General features: G+C 38.4%; 1 long non-coding RNA gene across 2 annotated transcripts in view; it reads right to left on the minus strand.

The window, feature by feature from the left end:
- Window positions 1-15,644, minus strand: part of LOC131994010 (uncharacterized) — a 338,911-nt gene that overhangs the window by 299,139 nt on the left and 24,128 nt on the right. Inside the window, exon 1 of one of the 2 annotated variants that reach the window (XR_009396370.1) lies at window positions 3,411-3,479. The exons of the other annotated variant lie outside the window; for it this stretch is intronic. This is a non-coding gene — a long non-coding RNA (uncharacterized LOC131994010). Of the gene's footprint in view, window positions 1-3,410; window positions 3,480-15,644 lie in introns of those variants that run through there. 2 annotated transcript variants of the gene reach the window in all.

A 15,644-nucleotide genomic window follows, 5' to 3' on the forward strand; every position in this document is an offset into this window, starting at 1 on the left:
TTGGAGAAGTCCATCAAAAGTTTTAAAATTTCTCTCAAAATTTTTAAGAACAACCCTTTAACGTATAGATTCCTTTATATTTGTTTGGCCTTAAGTTTTATATGAACATCTCGCCAAACGATATGAACACTTCGAAAATTAAAAAAATTGCTCACTTTCAAGGATTGTTCTTTTTGGTTACGAACTTACGCCTAACTGAATTTAGCAAAGGCCAAGAAGTACTTATGCTCAAACAAACAGAAAGTTTTAAAGTTTAATTTTAAATAAACGAATGCCTTAAAATTGAGGCGAAATATAACGCCAAAGTTGTATATTTTGTCAGTTATGGATGCATGCACGTAGACGAAAAGGGATTGTGGCAAAATGAAAAGTTTGTGGCCACGTAGATATGTATGCGTGTAGTTCGTACTGAATGTGTATTAGGGATGACAAAATAATATGGTTGAGCCAAGAATATGATATGAAAATTTTGGGAGTTTAAAAAAAATCCTCCAATATTAAGTGGGCCTAAACACGAATCACGATAGCGGTCGAACGCGTAAAGCTAACCGCTAAAGCCAATTTGAACCGTACTTGTCACAGAAGTTTGAAGTCGTAACAGAACACCGCATGCAAAATTTCAGCCAAATCGGACAAAAATTGCGGCTTGTAAGGACTCAAGAGGTCAAATCGGCAGATCGGTTTATATGGGATCTATACTAGGTTATAGGCCGATTTGGATCGTACTTGGCACAGTTGTTTGCAGTCATAACAGGAAACCAACTGCAAAATTTCAGCCAAATCTGACAAAAAGTTGCGGCTTCCAGGTGGTCAAGATGTCAAATCGAGAGATCGGTTTATATGGTAGCTATATCCAAATCTGAACCGATATGGACCATTTGCAATCCCCGTCGATCTACATCAATAGATAGTATCTGTGCAAAATTTCAAGTGGCTACGGACATGGCTAGATCGACTACTTTATGGGGTCTTAGATCAATATTTCGAGGTGATATAAACGGAATGACGAGATTAGCATACCCCCCTCCTATGGTGGTGGGTATAAAAATGAAATCTTACCAAACGTGCATTCCTTTCGTATGCATCCAATTCCAACAACTTTGTCCCGCCATTATGTACACGACGTTATACTGCAAGGAAATCTTTGGTTTTTTTTTGCCAGTTCTCTTTCAATTTGATTATACTGCAGGAAAACCAGATGGAAACTAGCTGACCCTAAAGCACTAGCTTAGATGAAAAGCAAAAGGAGTGCCCAATTTTTTCTAACACGTACAACAAGAAACCAACTTAAGGACTTGGAAATAAAAGAACGCCAATTTAAGAGATTCAGAAAATCCAAAGTAAAGGCTTAGCCCCTAGTGCAACGAATTGAAAATAGTATTAAGATAACCACGAATCAAATTTCAAGTTAAAAAGGGAATTTTTCAACATATTTCTCACTACGAGTATCTTCTTACTAGGATGGTTCACAAACATAAGAAAAGAGAATTCAATTTAACTCGATTCTCGTAAAATTCTAAGAACATCTAGCCACGTCTGTCCGCCTGTTGGAATCACGCGTGCTAAGTTCGGCCGGGCCGAATCTTGGGAACTCACCACCATGGATTGTGCTAAAAATTTATATAAAACTAGCTGACCCAGGCCCGCTCCGCTGCGCTTTCTTTTACTTTATATGGAACAAAAGTTTCCTTGAATACTTATTTTCGACAATTAAAGAGCTTCTACTGAAATACTACGCTACGAATATAGAATATCGCTTGACTAACAGTTTAACAATATAAGTGCCTTTATTTGAATCCCATATGATCTTTATTGGTCTACGAATTTAAGTTTGGATGTAAGGTGTACTCCATTCTTAAAATACTTTATTTCAGCCCAATATTCTCGTGATATCTGATTTAGTGATGTATTCGGGGGTGAGGTGGTCCCCCAGACACATGGCTCTGAAAAAATATCAGCATCGTGCTGTTCTTTCAAATAGCATTTATTTAAACCCCATATTGGGATGGCCAGTATAAAATTGCTGTTTGTGGAGTATTTTGGGAAAAGGGTAGACCCCTAGAAAATTGGTCCCGAATGTGGGTATCAATTCTTGCTCTACCCCCCCATACCTTTCATTTAAGCTCCACATTGACATGGTCGGTAAATATGCCCGATTTAGGGGTGTTTTGGGGATTGGGGTAGTCCCCCAAACACTAAGTCCGGAAAATATATCAGCAATGTGCTCTATTCTCATATATATATATATATATATATATATATATATACCATTTATTTGAACCCCATATTGCCATTGGCCTCAAAATTGGATATCAAATTCGTTTTCTAATCTCATCTAAACTCCTTATTGCAAAAGTCAGCAAATATGTCCGGTTTGGGGTATTGACCCCAAAAACTATAAATATTTAGTTCCACTCCCTTTAAGACCCAAATTGTCTTGGTGAGCAAATACGTCCTATTTGGGGGTTGTTATGGTGGTGGGACGTCACCTAGACAGTTGGTTCCTAATATTGATATCAGATACGTGGTCTACTCACAAATACCTTTAATTTGAGCCCCATATTTCCATAATCGGCAAACATGACCGGCTTGGGGGGTGTTTTGTGGGATGGGCGGCCACTCAGTAGGTTGGCCTTGAAAATATATATCGGATTCGTGTTCTACTCTAAAAACCCTCTTATTTGAGCTTCATATTGCAATAGTCAGCAAATACTTCCTATTTGGGCGCTGTGGGGGTGGGATGGCCCCATAGACACTTTTCCCGAATATTGATATGAGATTCGTGTTTTACTCCCAAAGTCCTTTCATTTGAGTCCCATATTACTATGGTCGTAAATTTCTCCACTTTGGCGATGTGTTTGGGGAGAGGCGGCCCCCTCAATACTTGGACCCATATTTCGATATCAGATTCGAATTCTACACTAAAATTGCTTTTATTTAAGCCCCATATTCCCATGGTCAGTAAATAAGTCCTGTTTAGGGCGTGTTTTGGGGAAGGGGCGGACCCCCAGAATCGTGGTCCCAGATTTGGATATTAGATTTGTATTCTATTCGCAAATACCTTTCATTTGAGTCCCATATTGCCGTGGTCGGAAAATATGTCCGATTTAGGGGTGTTTTAGGGCTTGGGGTGGTCCCCCTTACTCTTGGTTACCTTCCATTTGAGTCCCATATTGTTGTGAATGGTCTATTATATGTTTGGTAGGTTTTAGGGTGGGGCGGCCCCCCCAGGTACCCCATCCGAAATTTGGATACACACAAAATTTCGCTTAAATCGCACCACCCACCACGGGATCATTATGCACCATCTGTGAAAATTTCAAGAAAATCGGTTCAGCCGTTTCTGAGTCTATAAGGAACACACAAACAAACATATATATAAGATAAATGCATAATTTGATTCTACATACCAAACTTCTATCAAACCAGGAAAGATTAATAGCCTGTTTGTCGACGTCGAAAGCAAGCGTTCGTTCGGCCTGCAAACGAAAAAAAAAAAATGATTTGGGTTTGTGTATCACATTATAAACGAAGAATTTATCGACCGACAAGCCGAACAAAAACGTAAGCATTCCCATACACAACTGGGTGCATGTATGTATATCGTAATAGTTGTCAACAATGAGAAGCATATGTCAAAACCAGCCACTTGATAATTTACCTTCGTGCGAGGATTTTTTAACAAAAATGGAAAGCAAAAAACTAAAATGTTACGGATACATCTCTTTAGCGTACTTCTTCAAATTTGGACACAAATTAGAGTTTCTAAGAACTCCAAAAGTTAAACTTTTTCCTTTTGCCTCGAGGTTTTTATACCCTCCACCATAAGATGGGGGGTATACTAATTTCGTCATTCTGTGTAACTACTCGAAACACTCGTCTGAGACCCCATAAAGTATATATATTCTTGATCGTCGTGAAATTTTATGTCGATCTAGCCATGTCCGTCCGTCTGTCCGTCCGTCCGTCCGTCCGTCCGTCTGTCTGTCGAAAGCACGCTAACTTCCGAAGGAGTAAAGCTAGCCGCTTGAAATTTTGCACAAATACTTGTTATTAGTGTAGGTCGGTTGGTATTGCAAATGGGCCATATCGGTTCATGTTTTGATATAGGTGCCATATAAACCGATCTTGGGTCTTGACTTCTTGAGACTCTAGAGTGCGCAATTCTCATCCGAATGAAATGCAATTTTGCACGACGTGTTTTGTTATGATATCCAACAACTGTGCCAAGTATGGTTCAAATCGGTCCATAACCTGATATAGCTGCCATATAAACCGATCTTGGGTCTTGACTTCTTGAACCTCTAGAGTGCGCAATTCTTATCCGATTGGAATGAAATTTAGCACGACGTGTTTTGTTATGATATCCAACAACTGTGCCAAGTATAGTTCAAGTTGGTCCATAACCTGATATAGCTGTCATATAAACCGATCTTGGGTCTTGAATTCTTGAGCCTCTAGAGTGCGCAATTCTTATCCGATTGGAATGAAATTTTGCACGACGTGTTTTGTTACGATATCCAATAACTGTGCCAAGCATGGTTCATATCGGTTCATAACCTGATATAGCTGTCATATAAACAGATCTTGGGTCTTGACTTCTTGAGCCTCTAGAGGGCGCAATTCTTATCCGATTTGAATGCATTTTTGCACGAAGTGTTTTGTTATGATATCCAACAAATGTCCAAGTGTGGTACAAATCGGTTTATAACCTGATATAGCTGTCATATAAACAGATCTGGGGTCTTGACTTCTTGAGCTTCTAGAGTGCGCAATTCTTATCCGATTGGAATGAAATTTTGCACGACGTGTTTTGTTATGATATCCAACAACTTTGCCAAATATGGTTCAAATTGGTCCATAACCTGATATAGCAGTCATATAAACCGATCTTGGGTCTTGACTTCTTGAGCCTCTAGAGTGCGCAATTCTTATCCGATTGGAATGAAATTTTGCACGACGTGTTTTGTTATAATATCCAACAAATGTCCAAGTGTGGTTCAAAATGGTCCATAACCTGATATAGCTGTCATATAAACCGATCTTGGGTCTTGACTTCTTGAGCCTCTAGAGTGCGCAATTTTTATCTGATTTGAATGCATTTTTGCACGAAGTGTTTTTTTATGATATCCAACAAATGTCCAAGTGTGGTTCAAATCGGTTTAAAACCTGATATAGCTGTCATATAAACAGATCTGGGGGCTTGATTTCTTGAGCTTCTAGAGTGCGCAATTCTTATCCGATTGGAATGAAATTTTGCACGACGTGTTTTGTTATGATATCCAACAACTTTGCCAAGTATGGTTCAAATCGGTTCATAACCTGATATAGCTGTCATATAAACAGATCTTGGGTCTTGACTTCTTGAGCCTCTAGAGGGCGCAATTCTTATCCGATTTGAATGCATTTTTACACGAAGTGTTTTGTTATGATATCCAACAAATGTCCAAGTGTGGTTCAAATCGGTTTATAACCTGATATAGCTGTCATATTAACAGATCTGGGGTCTTGACTTCTTGAGCCTCTAGAGTGCGCAATTCTTATCCGATTGGAATGAAATTTTGCACGAAGTGTTTTGGTATAATATCCAACAAATGTCCAAGTGTGGTTCAAAATGGTCCATAACCTGATATAGCTGTCATATAAACCGATCTTGGGTCTTGACTTCTTGAGCCTCTAGAGTGCGCAATTCTTATCCGATTGGAATGAAATTTTGCATGTTTTGTTATGATATCCAACAACTTTGCCAAGTATGGTTCAAATTGGTCCATAACCTGATATAGCTGTCATATAAACAGATCTTTGGTCATGACTTCTTGAGCCTCTAGAGGGCGCAATTCTTATCTGATTTGAATGCATTTTTGCACGAAGTGTTTTTTTATGATATCCAACAAATGTCCAAGTGTGGTTCAAATCGGTTTATAACCTGATATAGCTGTCATATTAACAGATCTGGGGTCTTGACTTCTTGAGCTTCTAGAGTGCGCAATTCTTATCCGATTGGAATGAAATTTTGCACGACAACTTTGCCAAGTATGGTTCAAATTGGTCCATAACCTGATATAGCTGTCATATAAACCGATCTTGGGTCTTGACTTCTTGAGCCTCTAGAGTGCGCAATTCTTATCCGATTTGAATGCATTTTTGCACGAAGTGTTTTTTATGATATCCAACAAATGTCCAAGTGTGGTTCAAATCGGTTTAAAACCTGATATAGCTGTCATATAAACAGATCTGGGGACTTGATTTCTTGAGCTTCTAGAGTGCGCAATTCTTATCCGATTGGAATGAAATTTTGCACGACGTGTTTTGTTATGATATCCAACAACTTTGCCAAGTATGGTTCAAATCGGTTCATAACCTGATATAGCTGTCATATAAACAGATCTTGGGTCTTGACTTCTTGAGCCTCTAGAGTGCGCAATTCTTATCCGATTGGAATGAAATTTTGCATGTTTTGTTATGATATCCAACAACTTTGCCAAGTATGGTTCAAATTGGTCCATAACCTGATATAGCTGTCATATAAACAGATCTTTGGTCATGACTTCTTGAGCCTCTAGAGGGCGCAATTCTTATCTGATTTGAATGCATTTTTGCACGAAGTGTTTTTTTATGATATCCAACAAATGTCCAAGTGTGGTTCAAATCGGTTTATAACCTGATATAGCTGTCATATTAACAGATCTGGGGTCTTGACTTCTTGAGCTTCTAGAGTGCGCAATTCTTATCCGATTGGAATGAAATTTTGCACGACAACTTTGCCAAGTATGGTTCAAATTGGTCCATAACCTGATATAGCTGTCATATAAACCGATCTTGGGTCTTGACTTCTTGAGCCTCTAGAGTGCGCAATTCTTATCCGATTTGAATGCATTTTTGCACGAAGTGTTTTTTTATGATATCCAATAAATGTCCAAGTGTGGTTCAAATCGGTTTAAAACCTGATATAGCTGTCATATAAACAGATCTGGGGACTTGATTTCTTGAGCTTCTAGAGTGCGCAATTCTTATCCGATTGGAATGAAATTTTGCACGACGTGTTTTGGTATAATATCCAACAAATGTCCAAGTGTGGTTCAAAATGGTCCATAACCTGATATAGCTGTCATATAAACCGATCTTGGGTCTTGACTTCTTGAGCCTCTAGAGTGCGCAATTCTTATCCGATTGGAATGAAATTTTGCATGTTTTGTTATGATATCCAACAACTTTGCCAAGTATGGTTCAAATTGGTCCATAACCTGATATAGCTGTCATATAAACAGATCTTTGGTCATGACTTCTTGAGTCTCTAGAGGGCGCAATTCTTATCCGATTTGAATGCATTTTTGCACGAAGTGTTTTTTTATGATATCCAACAAATGTCCAAGTGTGGTTCAAATCGGTTTATAACCTGATATAGCTGTCATATTAACAGATCTGGGGTCTTGACTTCTTGAGCTTCTAGAGTGCGCAATTCTTATCCGATTGGAATGAAATTTTGCACGACAACTTTGCCAAGTATGGTTCAAATTGGTCCATAACCTGATATAGCTGTCATATAAACCGATCTTGGGTCTTGACTTCTTGAGCCTCTAGAGTGCGCAATTCTTATCCGATTTGAATGCATTTTTGCACGAAGTGTTTTTTTATGATATCCAACAAATGTCCAAGTGTGGTTCAAATCGGTTTAAAACCTGATATAGCTGTCATATAAACAGATCTGGGGACTTGACTTCTTGAGCTTCTAGAGTGCGCAATTCTTATCCGATTGGAATGAAATATTGCACGACGTGTTTTGGTATAATATCCAACAAATGTCCAAGTGTGGTTCAAAATGGTCCATAACCTGATATAGCTGTCATATAAACCGATCTTGGGTCTTGACTTCTTGAGCCTCTAGAGTGCGCAATTCTTATCCGATTTGAATGCATTTTTGCACGAAGTGTTTTTTTATGATATCCAACAAATGTCCAAGTGTGGTTCAAATCGGTTTAAAACCTGATATAGCTGTCATATAAACAGATCTGGGGACTTGACTTCTTGAGCTTCTAGAGTGCGCAATTCTTATCCGATTGGAATGAAATTTTGCACGACGTGTTTTGTTATAATATCCAACAACTTTGCCAAGTATGGTTCAAATTGGTCCATAACCTGATATAGCTGTCATATAAACCGATCTTGGGTCTTGACTTCTTGAGCCTCTAGAGTGCGCAATTCTTATCCGATTTGAATGCATTTTTGCACGAAGTGTTTTGTTATGATATCCAACAAATGTCTAAGTGTGGTTCAAATGGGTTTATAACCTGATATAGCTGTCATATAAACCGATCTTGGGTCTTGACTTCTTGAGCCTCTAGAGTGCGCAATTCTTATCCGATTGGAATGAAATTTTGCACGACGTGTTTTGTTATGATATTCAATAACTGTTCCGAGTATGGTTCAAATCGGTTCATAACCTGATATAGCTGTCATATAAACAGATCTTGGGTCTTGACTTCTTGAGCCTCTAGAGGGCGCAATTCTTATCCGATTTGAATGCATTTTTACACGAAGTGTTTTGTTATGATATCCAACAAATGTCCAAGTGTGGTTCAAATCGGTTTATAACCTGATATAGCTGTCATATAAACCGATCTTGGGTCTTGACTTCTTGAGCCTCTAGAGTGCGCAATTCTTATCCGATTGGAATGAAATTTTGCACGATGTGTTTTGTTATGATATCCAACAACTTTGCCAAGTATGGTTCAAATTGGTCCATAACCTGATATAACTGTCATATAAACCGATCTTGGGTCTTGACTTCTTGAGCCTCTAGAGTGCGCAATTCTTATCCGATTGGAATGAAATTTTGCATGTTTTGTTATGATATCCAACAACTTTGCCAAGTATGGTTCAAATTGGTCCATAACCTGATATAGCTGTTATATAAACAGATCTTTTGTCTTGACTTTTGAGCCCCTAGAGGGCGCAATTCTTATCCGATTTGAATGCATTTTTGCACGAAGTGTTTTTTTATGATATCCAACAAATGTCCAAGTGTGATTCAAATCGGTTTAAAACCTGATATAGCTGTCATATAAACAGATCTGGGGACTTGACTTCTTGAGCTTCTAGAGTGCGCAATTCTTATCCGATTGGAATGAAATTTTGCACGACGTGTTTTGTTATAATATCCAACAACTTTTCCAAGTATGGTTCAAATTGGTCCATAACCTGATATAGCTGTCATATAAACCGATCTTGGGTCTTGACTTCTTGAGCCTCTAGAGTGCGCAATTCTTATCCGATTGGAATGAAATTTTGCACGAAGTGTTTTGTTATTATATCCAACAAATGTCCAAGTGTGGTTCAAATCTGTTTATAACCTGATATAGCTGTCATATAAACCGATCTTGGGTCTTGACTTCTTGAGCCTCTAGAGTGCGCAATTCTTATCCGATTGGGATGAAATTTTGCACGACGTGTTTTGTTATGATATCCAACAACTGCGCCAAGTATGGATCATATCGGTTCATAACCAGATATAGCAGTCATATAAACAGATCTTGGGTCTTGACTTCTTGAGCCTCTAGAGGTCGCAATTCTTATCCGATTTGAATGCATTTTTGCACGAAGTGTTTTGTTATGATATCCAACAAATGTCCAAGTGTGGTTCAAATCGGTTTATAACCTGATATAGCTGTCATATAAACAGATCTGGGGTCTTGACTTCTTGAGCTTCTAGAGGGCGCAATTCCTATCCAATTTAGCAGAAATTTTTCATGAAGTATTTTATTCTTACTTTCAACAATTGTGTCAAATAAGGTTCAAATCGGCTCATAACCTGATATAGCTGTCATATAAACCGATCTGGGATCTTGATTTCTTGAGCCTCTAGTGGTCGCTATTATTATCCGATTTGCCTGAAATTTTGTACGACAGATTCTCTCATGACCATTAACATACGTGTTTATTATGGTCTGAATCGGTCTATAGCCCGATACAGCTCCCATATAAATCGATCTCTCTATTTGACTTCTTGAGCCCATAAAGGGCGCAATTCTTATTCGAATTGGCTGACATTTTACACAGGTCTCCAACATATAATTTAATTGTGGTCGAAACCGGACCATTTCTTGATATCGCTCTAATAGCAGAGGAAATCTTTTCTTATGTCCTTTTTTGCCTAAGGAGAGATGCCGGGAACGAACTTGACAAATGCGATCCATGGTGGAGGGTATATAAGATTCGGCCCGGACGAACTTAGCACGCTTTTACTTGTTTTGCCTAAGAAGAGATGCCGGGAAAAGAACTCGACAAATGCGATCCATAGTGGAGGGTATATAACATTCGGCCCGGCCGAACTTAGCACGCTTTTACTTGTTTATTGTTACTTTCAACAACTATGTCAAATAAAGTACAAGTCGGTTCGTAACCTGATATAGCTGCCGTATAAACCGATCGGGGATCTTGACTTCTTGAGCCTCTAGAGGTCGCAATTATTATCCGATTTGCCTGAAATTTTGTACGACGGATTCTTTCATGACCATCAACATACGTGTTTATTATGGTCTGAATCGGTCCATAGCCCGATGCTGCTCCCATATAAATCGATCTCTCTATTTTACTTTTTGAGCTCACAAAGAGCGCAATTCTTATTCGAATTGGCTGACAATTTACACAGGTCTCCAACATATAATTTAATTGTGGTCCAAACCGGACCATATCTTGATATCGCTCTAATAGCAGAGCAAATCTTTTCTTATATCCTGTTTTGGCTAAGAAGAGATGCCGGGAAAAGAACTCGACAAATGCGATCCATGGTGGAGGGTATATAAGATTCGGCCCGGCCGAACTTAGCACGCTTTTACTTGTTTTTACTAATAATGTTTTGAACTTGTGTATGTGATTAAAATAAAGAAAATTACAGGACAGTTGCACAATCGTGCATATAAATTGATAGCAGATTAGGAAAAATCGAAAAAAAACACCCCTATGGCAATCCCAAAATCGTAAGCATGTGAAATTGAAAACATTGACTTACGTATTTGCAGGCGAAAACTTGAATTACACATACACAAACCGGAAAAGATTCGATTTCGCGCGATTCTTGGTTGTTCGTCTGGATTATTGTTCGACATCCACAAACAGGCTATAAAGTTTCTAGGAACCGAACTATATCTATCACGTTATAGACTGATTGTGACCGTACTTGGCACAGTTGTTGAATGTCATATCAAAGCACTACATGCTCAATGCTACAGCCAAATCGGACAAAAAGTGCGGTTTGTAAGGGCTCAAGAAGTCAAAGCGGGATATCGTTTTATATGGAAGCTAAACCAGGTTATAGACCGATTTAGACAGTACTTGGCACAGTTGTTGGAAGTCAAAACAGAACACCATATGCAACATTTTAGCCAAATAGGACAAAAATTGTGCTTCCAGGAGTTTAAGAAGTCAAATCAGGAGATCGGTTTATATGGGAGCTATATCAGTTTGTAGACCGATTTGAACCGTAACTGGCACAGTTATTGGAAGTCATTATAAAATACTATACGCCAAATTTTAGCCAAGTCGGTCAAAAATTACGGCTTGTAAGGGCTCAAAAAGTCAAATCGGGCCGTCGGTTTATATGGGAGCTATATCAGGTTACAGACCCATTTAGACCGTACTTAGCATAGTTATTGGAAGTCATAACATAATGTAATGTTTAACATGAAAAATTTCAGCCAAATAGGACAAAAATCGCGGCTTCCATGGGCTCAAGAAGTCAAATCGGGTGATCGGTTTATATGGGAGCTATATTAGGTTATAGACCGTGCTTGGCATAATTGTTGGAAGTCATAACACAACACCGCGTGCAAAGTTAAATGCGACAAAAATTGCGGCTTGTAAGGGCTCAAGAAGTTATACCGGAAGATCGGTTTGTATGGGAGCTATTGGGAGCAATATATCTAAATCTGAATCGATTTCGTTTAAAATCAATAGCGTTCGTCCTTAGACCAAAAAAGAGACGTGCAAAATTTCATGACAATCGGACAATAAATGTGACCTGTAACTTGATCACAAGAATACATGGACAGACAGACGGACATAGCTAAATCTAATCAGGAATTGAATTTAAGCCGATCGGTACACTTATCAATGGGTCTAGCTTTTCTCCTTCTAAGCGTTGCAAACAAATGCACAAAGTTATAATACCCTGCGCCTCAGCGGTGGTGTAGAGTATGACAAGTAAAAGCGTGCTAAGTTCGGCCGGGCCGAATCTTATATACCCTCCACCATGGATCGCATTTGTGGAGTTCTTTTCCCGACATCTCTTCTTAGGCAAAAAAAAGGATATAAGAAAAGATTTGCTCTGCTCGATATCAAGATATGGTCCGGTTTGGACCACAATTAAATTATATGTTGGAGATCTGTGTAAAATGTCAGCCAATTCAATTGCGACCTCTAGAGGCTCAAGAAGTCAAGATCCCAGATCGGTTTATATGGCAGCTATATCAGGTTATGAACCGACTTGTACTTTATTTGACATAGTTGTTGAAAGTAACAATAAAAAAAGTCTTGCGAATACATGTACGTCATGTACCTCAGATTTTGGATAGGTCGGCTTATAGGGGAGCTGTATTAGGCTATAAACCGAAACCGATTCATGCCATATTCGATACGTATGTTGAAGGCCATGAGAGAAGCCGTTGTACAAAATTTCAGGCAAATCGGATAATACTTGCGCCATTTAGAGGCTCAAGGAGTCAAGATCCCATATCGGTTTATATGGCAGCTAAATCAGGTTATGGACCAATTTGAACTATTCTTAGCACAGTTGTTGAAAGTTATAACAAAACATGTCAAGTAAAATTTCACCTAAACGGATAATAATTGCGCCCTTTATTGGCTCAAGAAGTCAAGACCCCTGATAGGTTTATATGGCAGCTATATCAGGTAATGGACCGAAGTCAAAATAAAACACATCATGCAATATTTCAGCGAAATTGGATAGGAATTGCTTCCTGTAGAGGCTCAAGAAGTCATGACCCCAGATCGGTTTATATGGTAGCTATATCAGGTTATGAACCGATTTTAACTATTCTTAGCACAGTTGTTGAAAGTCATACCAAAACACCTCATGCAAAATTTTAGCCAAATCGGATTATAATTGCGTCCTTAAGAAGTCAAGACCCCAGATCGGTTTATATGGCAGCTATATAAGGTTATGGACTGATTTGAACTATTCTTAACACAGTTGCTGGAAGTCATAACGAAACACGTCGTGCAAAACTTCAGCCAAATCGGATAGGATTTGCGCACTCTAGACGCTGAAGAAGTCAAGACCCCAGATAAGTTTATATGACAGCTTTATCAGGTTATGGACCGATTTCAATCATACTCAGCACAGTTGTTGAAAGTCATAATGAAACATCTCATGCAAAATTTCAGCCAAATCGCAAAAAAAATTGTGCCCTATCGGTTTATACGGCAGCTAAATCAAAACGTGGACCGATATAGCCCATTTGCAATCACAACCGACCTACACTAATAGGAAGTATTTGTGCAAAATTTCAAGCGGCCAGCTTTACTCCTTCGAAAGTTAGCGTGCTTTCAACAGACAGACGGATGGACATGGCTAGATAGACATAAAATGTCACGACGATCAAGAAAATATATATTGTACTTTATGGGGTCTTAGACGAATATTTCGAGGAGTTACAAACAGAATGACGAAGTTAGTATACCCCCATCCTATGGTGGAGGGTATAAAAATTAAATTGCAAGTCATTTTTGATGTTGAAGTCATATATTTAATAAGGAGATTAGAATAATATAATCGTTATGCGCTTTGAAATTTTTCTTTTAGAAAATGAAAAAATTGTTTAATCTTTATCACAAATTTGTTGTATATTCATATTATTTCGTCCTGATCATTAAATAGATAACGTTTTAAAAAATTTCCATGCGTAAGTGAGTATCTAACCAGCTGTGATTATTCCGTAATATTTGGTTTGGAAAATAGTAGAAACTTATAGCACCTCAAATTAATTGCCCGCTGTGAGCAGCGGGCGGAGTTTACAGCTGGTGTCTGTCGGCCGTTCTTGTTTTCACATCTTTACCATAAAAATACTAGTTTTTTATCATTTACATAGCAAAATAAAAATCTACGGTTAACGAGACCCGACGTCCACTTTTCAGACGGGTACAAAGCGACCGAAATCGTGGATAAAGTTATGAATGGAATACTCTGGGCTGAATAGACAAAGAAACAAAGGATAAATGGGAAAGAAAATGTTATCATAGCAAAAATGCAAATTAAATTAAGCTCTCCATGGTAATTAATGTGCACACAATGATTGTACAGAAAAGTCACAACTGCAGTGCTGCAAGGGTGGACTCACCCACTTACCCTTGTTACTAAGTCAGGTGGCTGCATATACAAGTGTACTCTGGCTACGAGTTTTACAAAAGAACAACTTCAGAGTTTGCTGGGCAATCTATACCGAAGATGAGAATAATAATATAAATATGCAAATTCGTTGTGTTGAAGTTGTTAAACCACATGATGCACACGACTAGCAACAAATCAAAATGAATGTAGACTCCATTTTTCCCAGCATAGCCTTCACAATGTGGCTTTCAATGTAACATTGTATCTATAATAATTTTGTCAAAAAATAATGTTTCCACAAGTACTAAACATGACTCACATCATTCTTTCGATGTGAGATAATGCATGACAAATAGATGCTGTACAGTCAAAACCGCATAAGTAAAAAATTCCGCTTAAGTGAAACTCGATGGGGAAAAACAATAGGTTGTTGGTGGTATTCAATGCAATTGAAATCGGTTAAGTTAAAATCGTTCAACGGAAAAGATTTTTATTCACCAAATTTCGTTTTTAGGGTGAAACCTAAGTTGCTAAAGTGAAAAAGAGATTTCTACTGGAAATTACCTGGGATTGAAAAAATTTGCGTCAGCAAAAATATTTGCAAAATTATTGCATATCTTGACATTTCGGCAACAGCAATCCCTGACATTTCAAGATTCCCGCTGCACATAGCACTTTTCAAGTTTTTTATACTCACCACCGAAGAATGGATGTATATTCATTTTGCCATTCCGTTTGCAACACATCGAAATATCCATTTCCGATCTTATAAAAACGATCTAGTCATGTCCGTCCGTCTGTTGAAATCACGCTACAGTCTTTAAAAATAGAGATTTTAAGCTAAGACTTTGAACAAATTCTTTTGTTTTGTCCATAAGCAGGTTACGTTCGAAAATGGGCGGTATCGGACTATATCTTGATATAGCCCCCATATAGACCGATCCGCCGATTAAGGGTCTTAGGCCCATAAAAGCAACATTTATTATCCGATTTTACCCAAATTTGGGACAATGAGTTGTGTTAGGGCCTTCGAAATCCTTCTTCAATTTGGCCCATATCGGTCCAGATTTGGATATAGCTGCCATATAGACCGATCTCTCGATTTAAGGTCTTAGGCCCATAAATGGCGCATTTTTGATTTCGCTGAAATTTGACACAATGACTTATGTTAGGCATTTTGACATCCGCGTCGTATATGATTCAGATAGGTCCATATTTGGATATGCAAATTAAAATTTGCCCATGAACATTCCATTATGGAACTGGGGCAAACTTCTCACAAATCAATGAGTGCTGTCCG

This window comes from Stomoxys calcitrans, chromosome 1 (assembly GCF_963082655.1).
Source record: "Stomoxys calcitrans chromosome 1, idStoCalc2.1, whole genome shotgun sequence".
NCBI lineage: Eukaryota > Metazoa > Arthropoda > Insecta > Diptera > Muscidae > Stomoxys > Stomoxys calcitrans.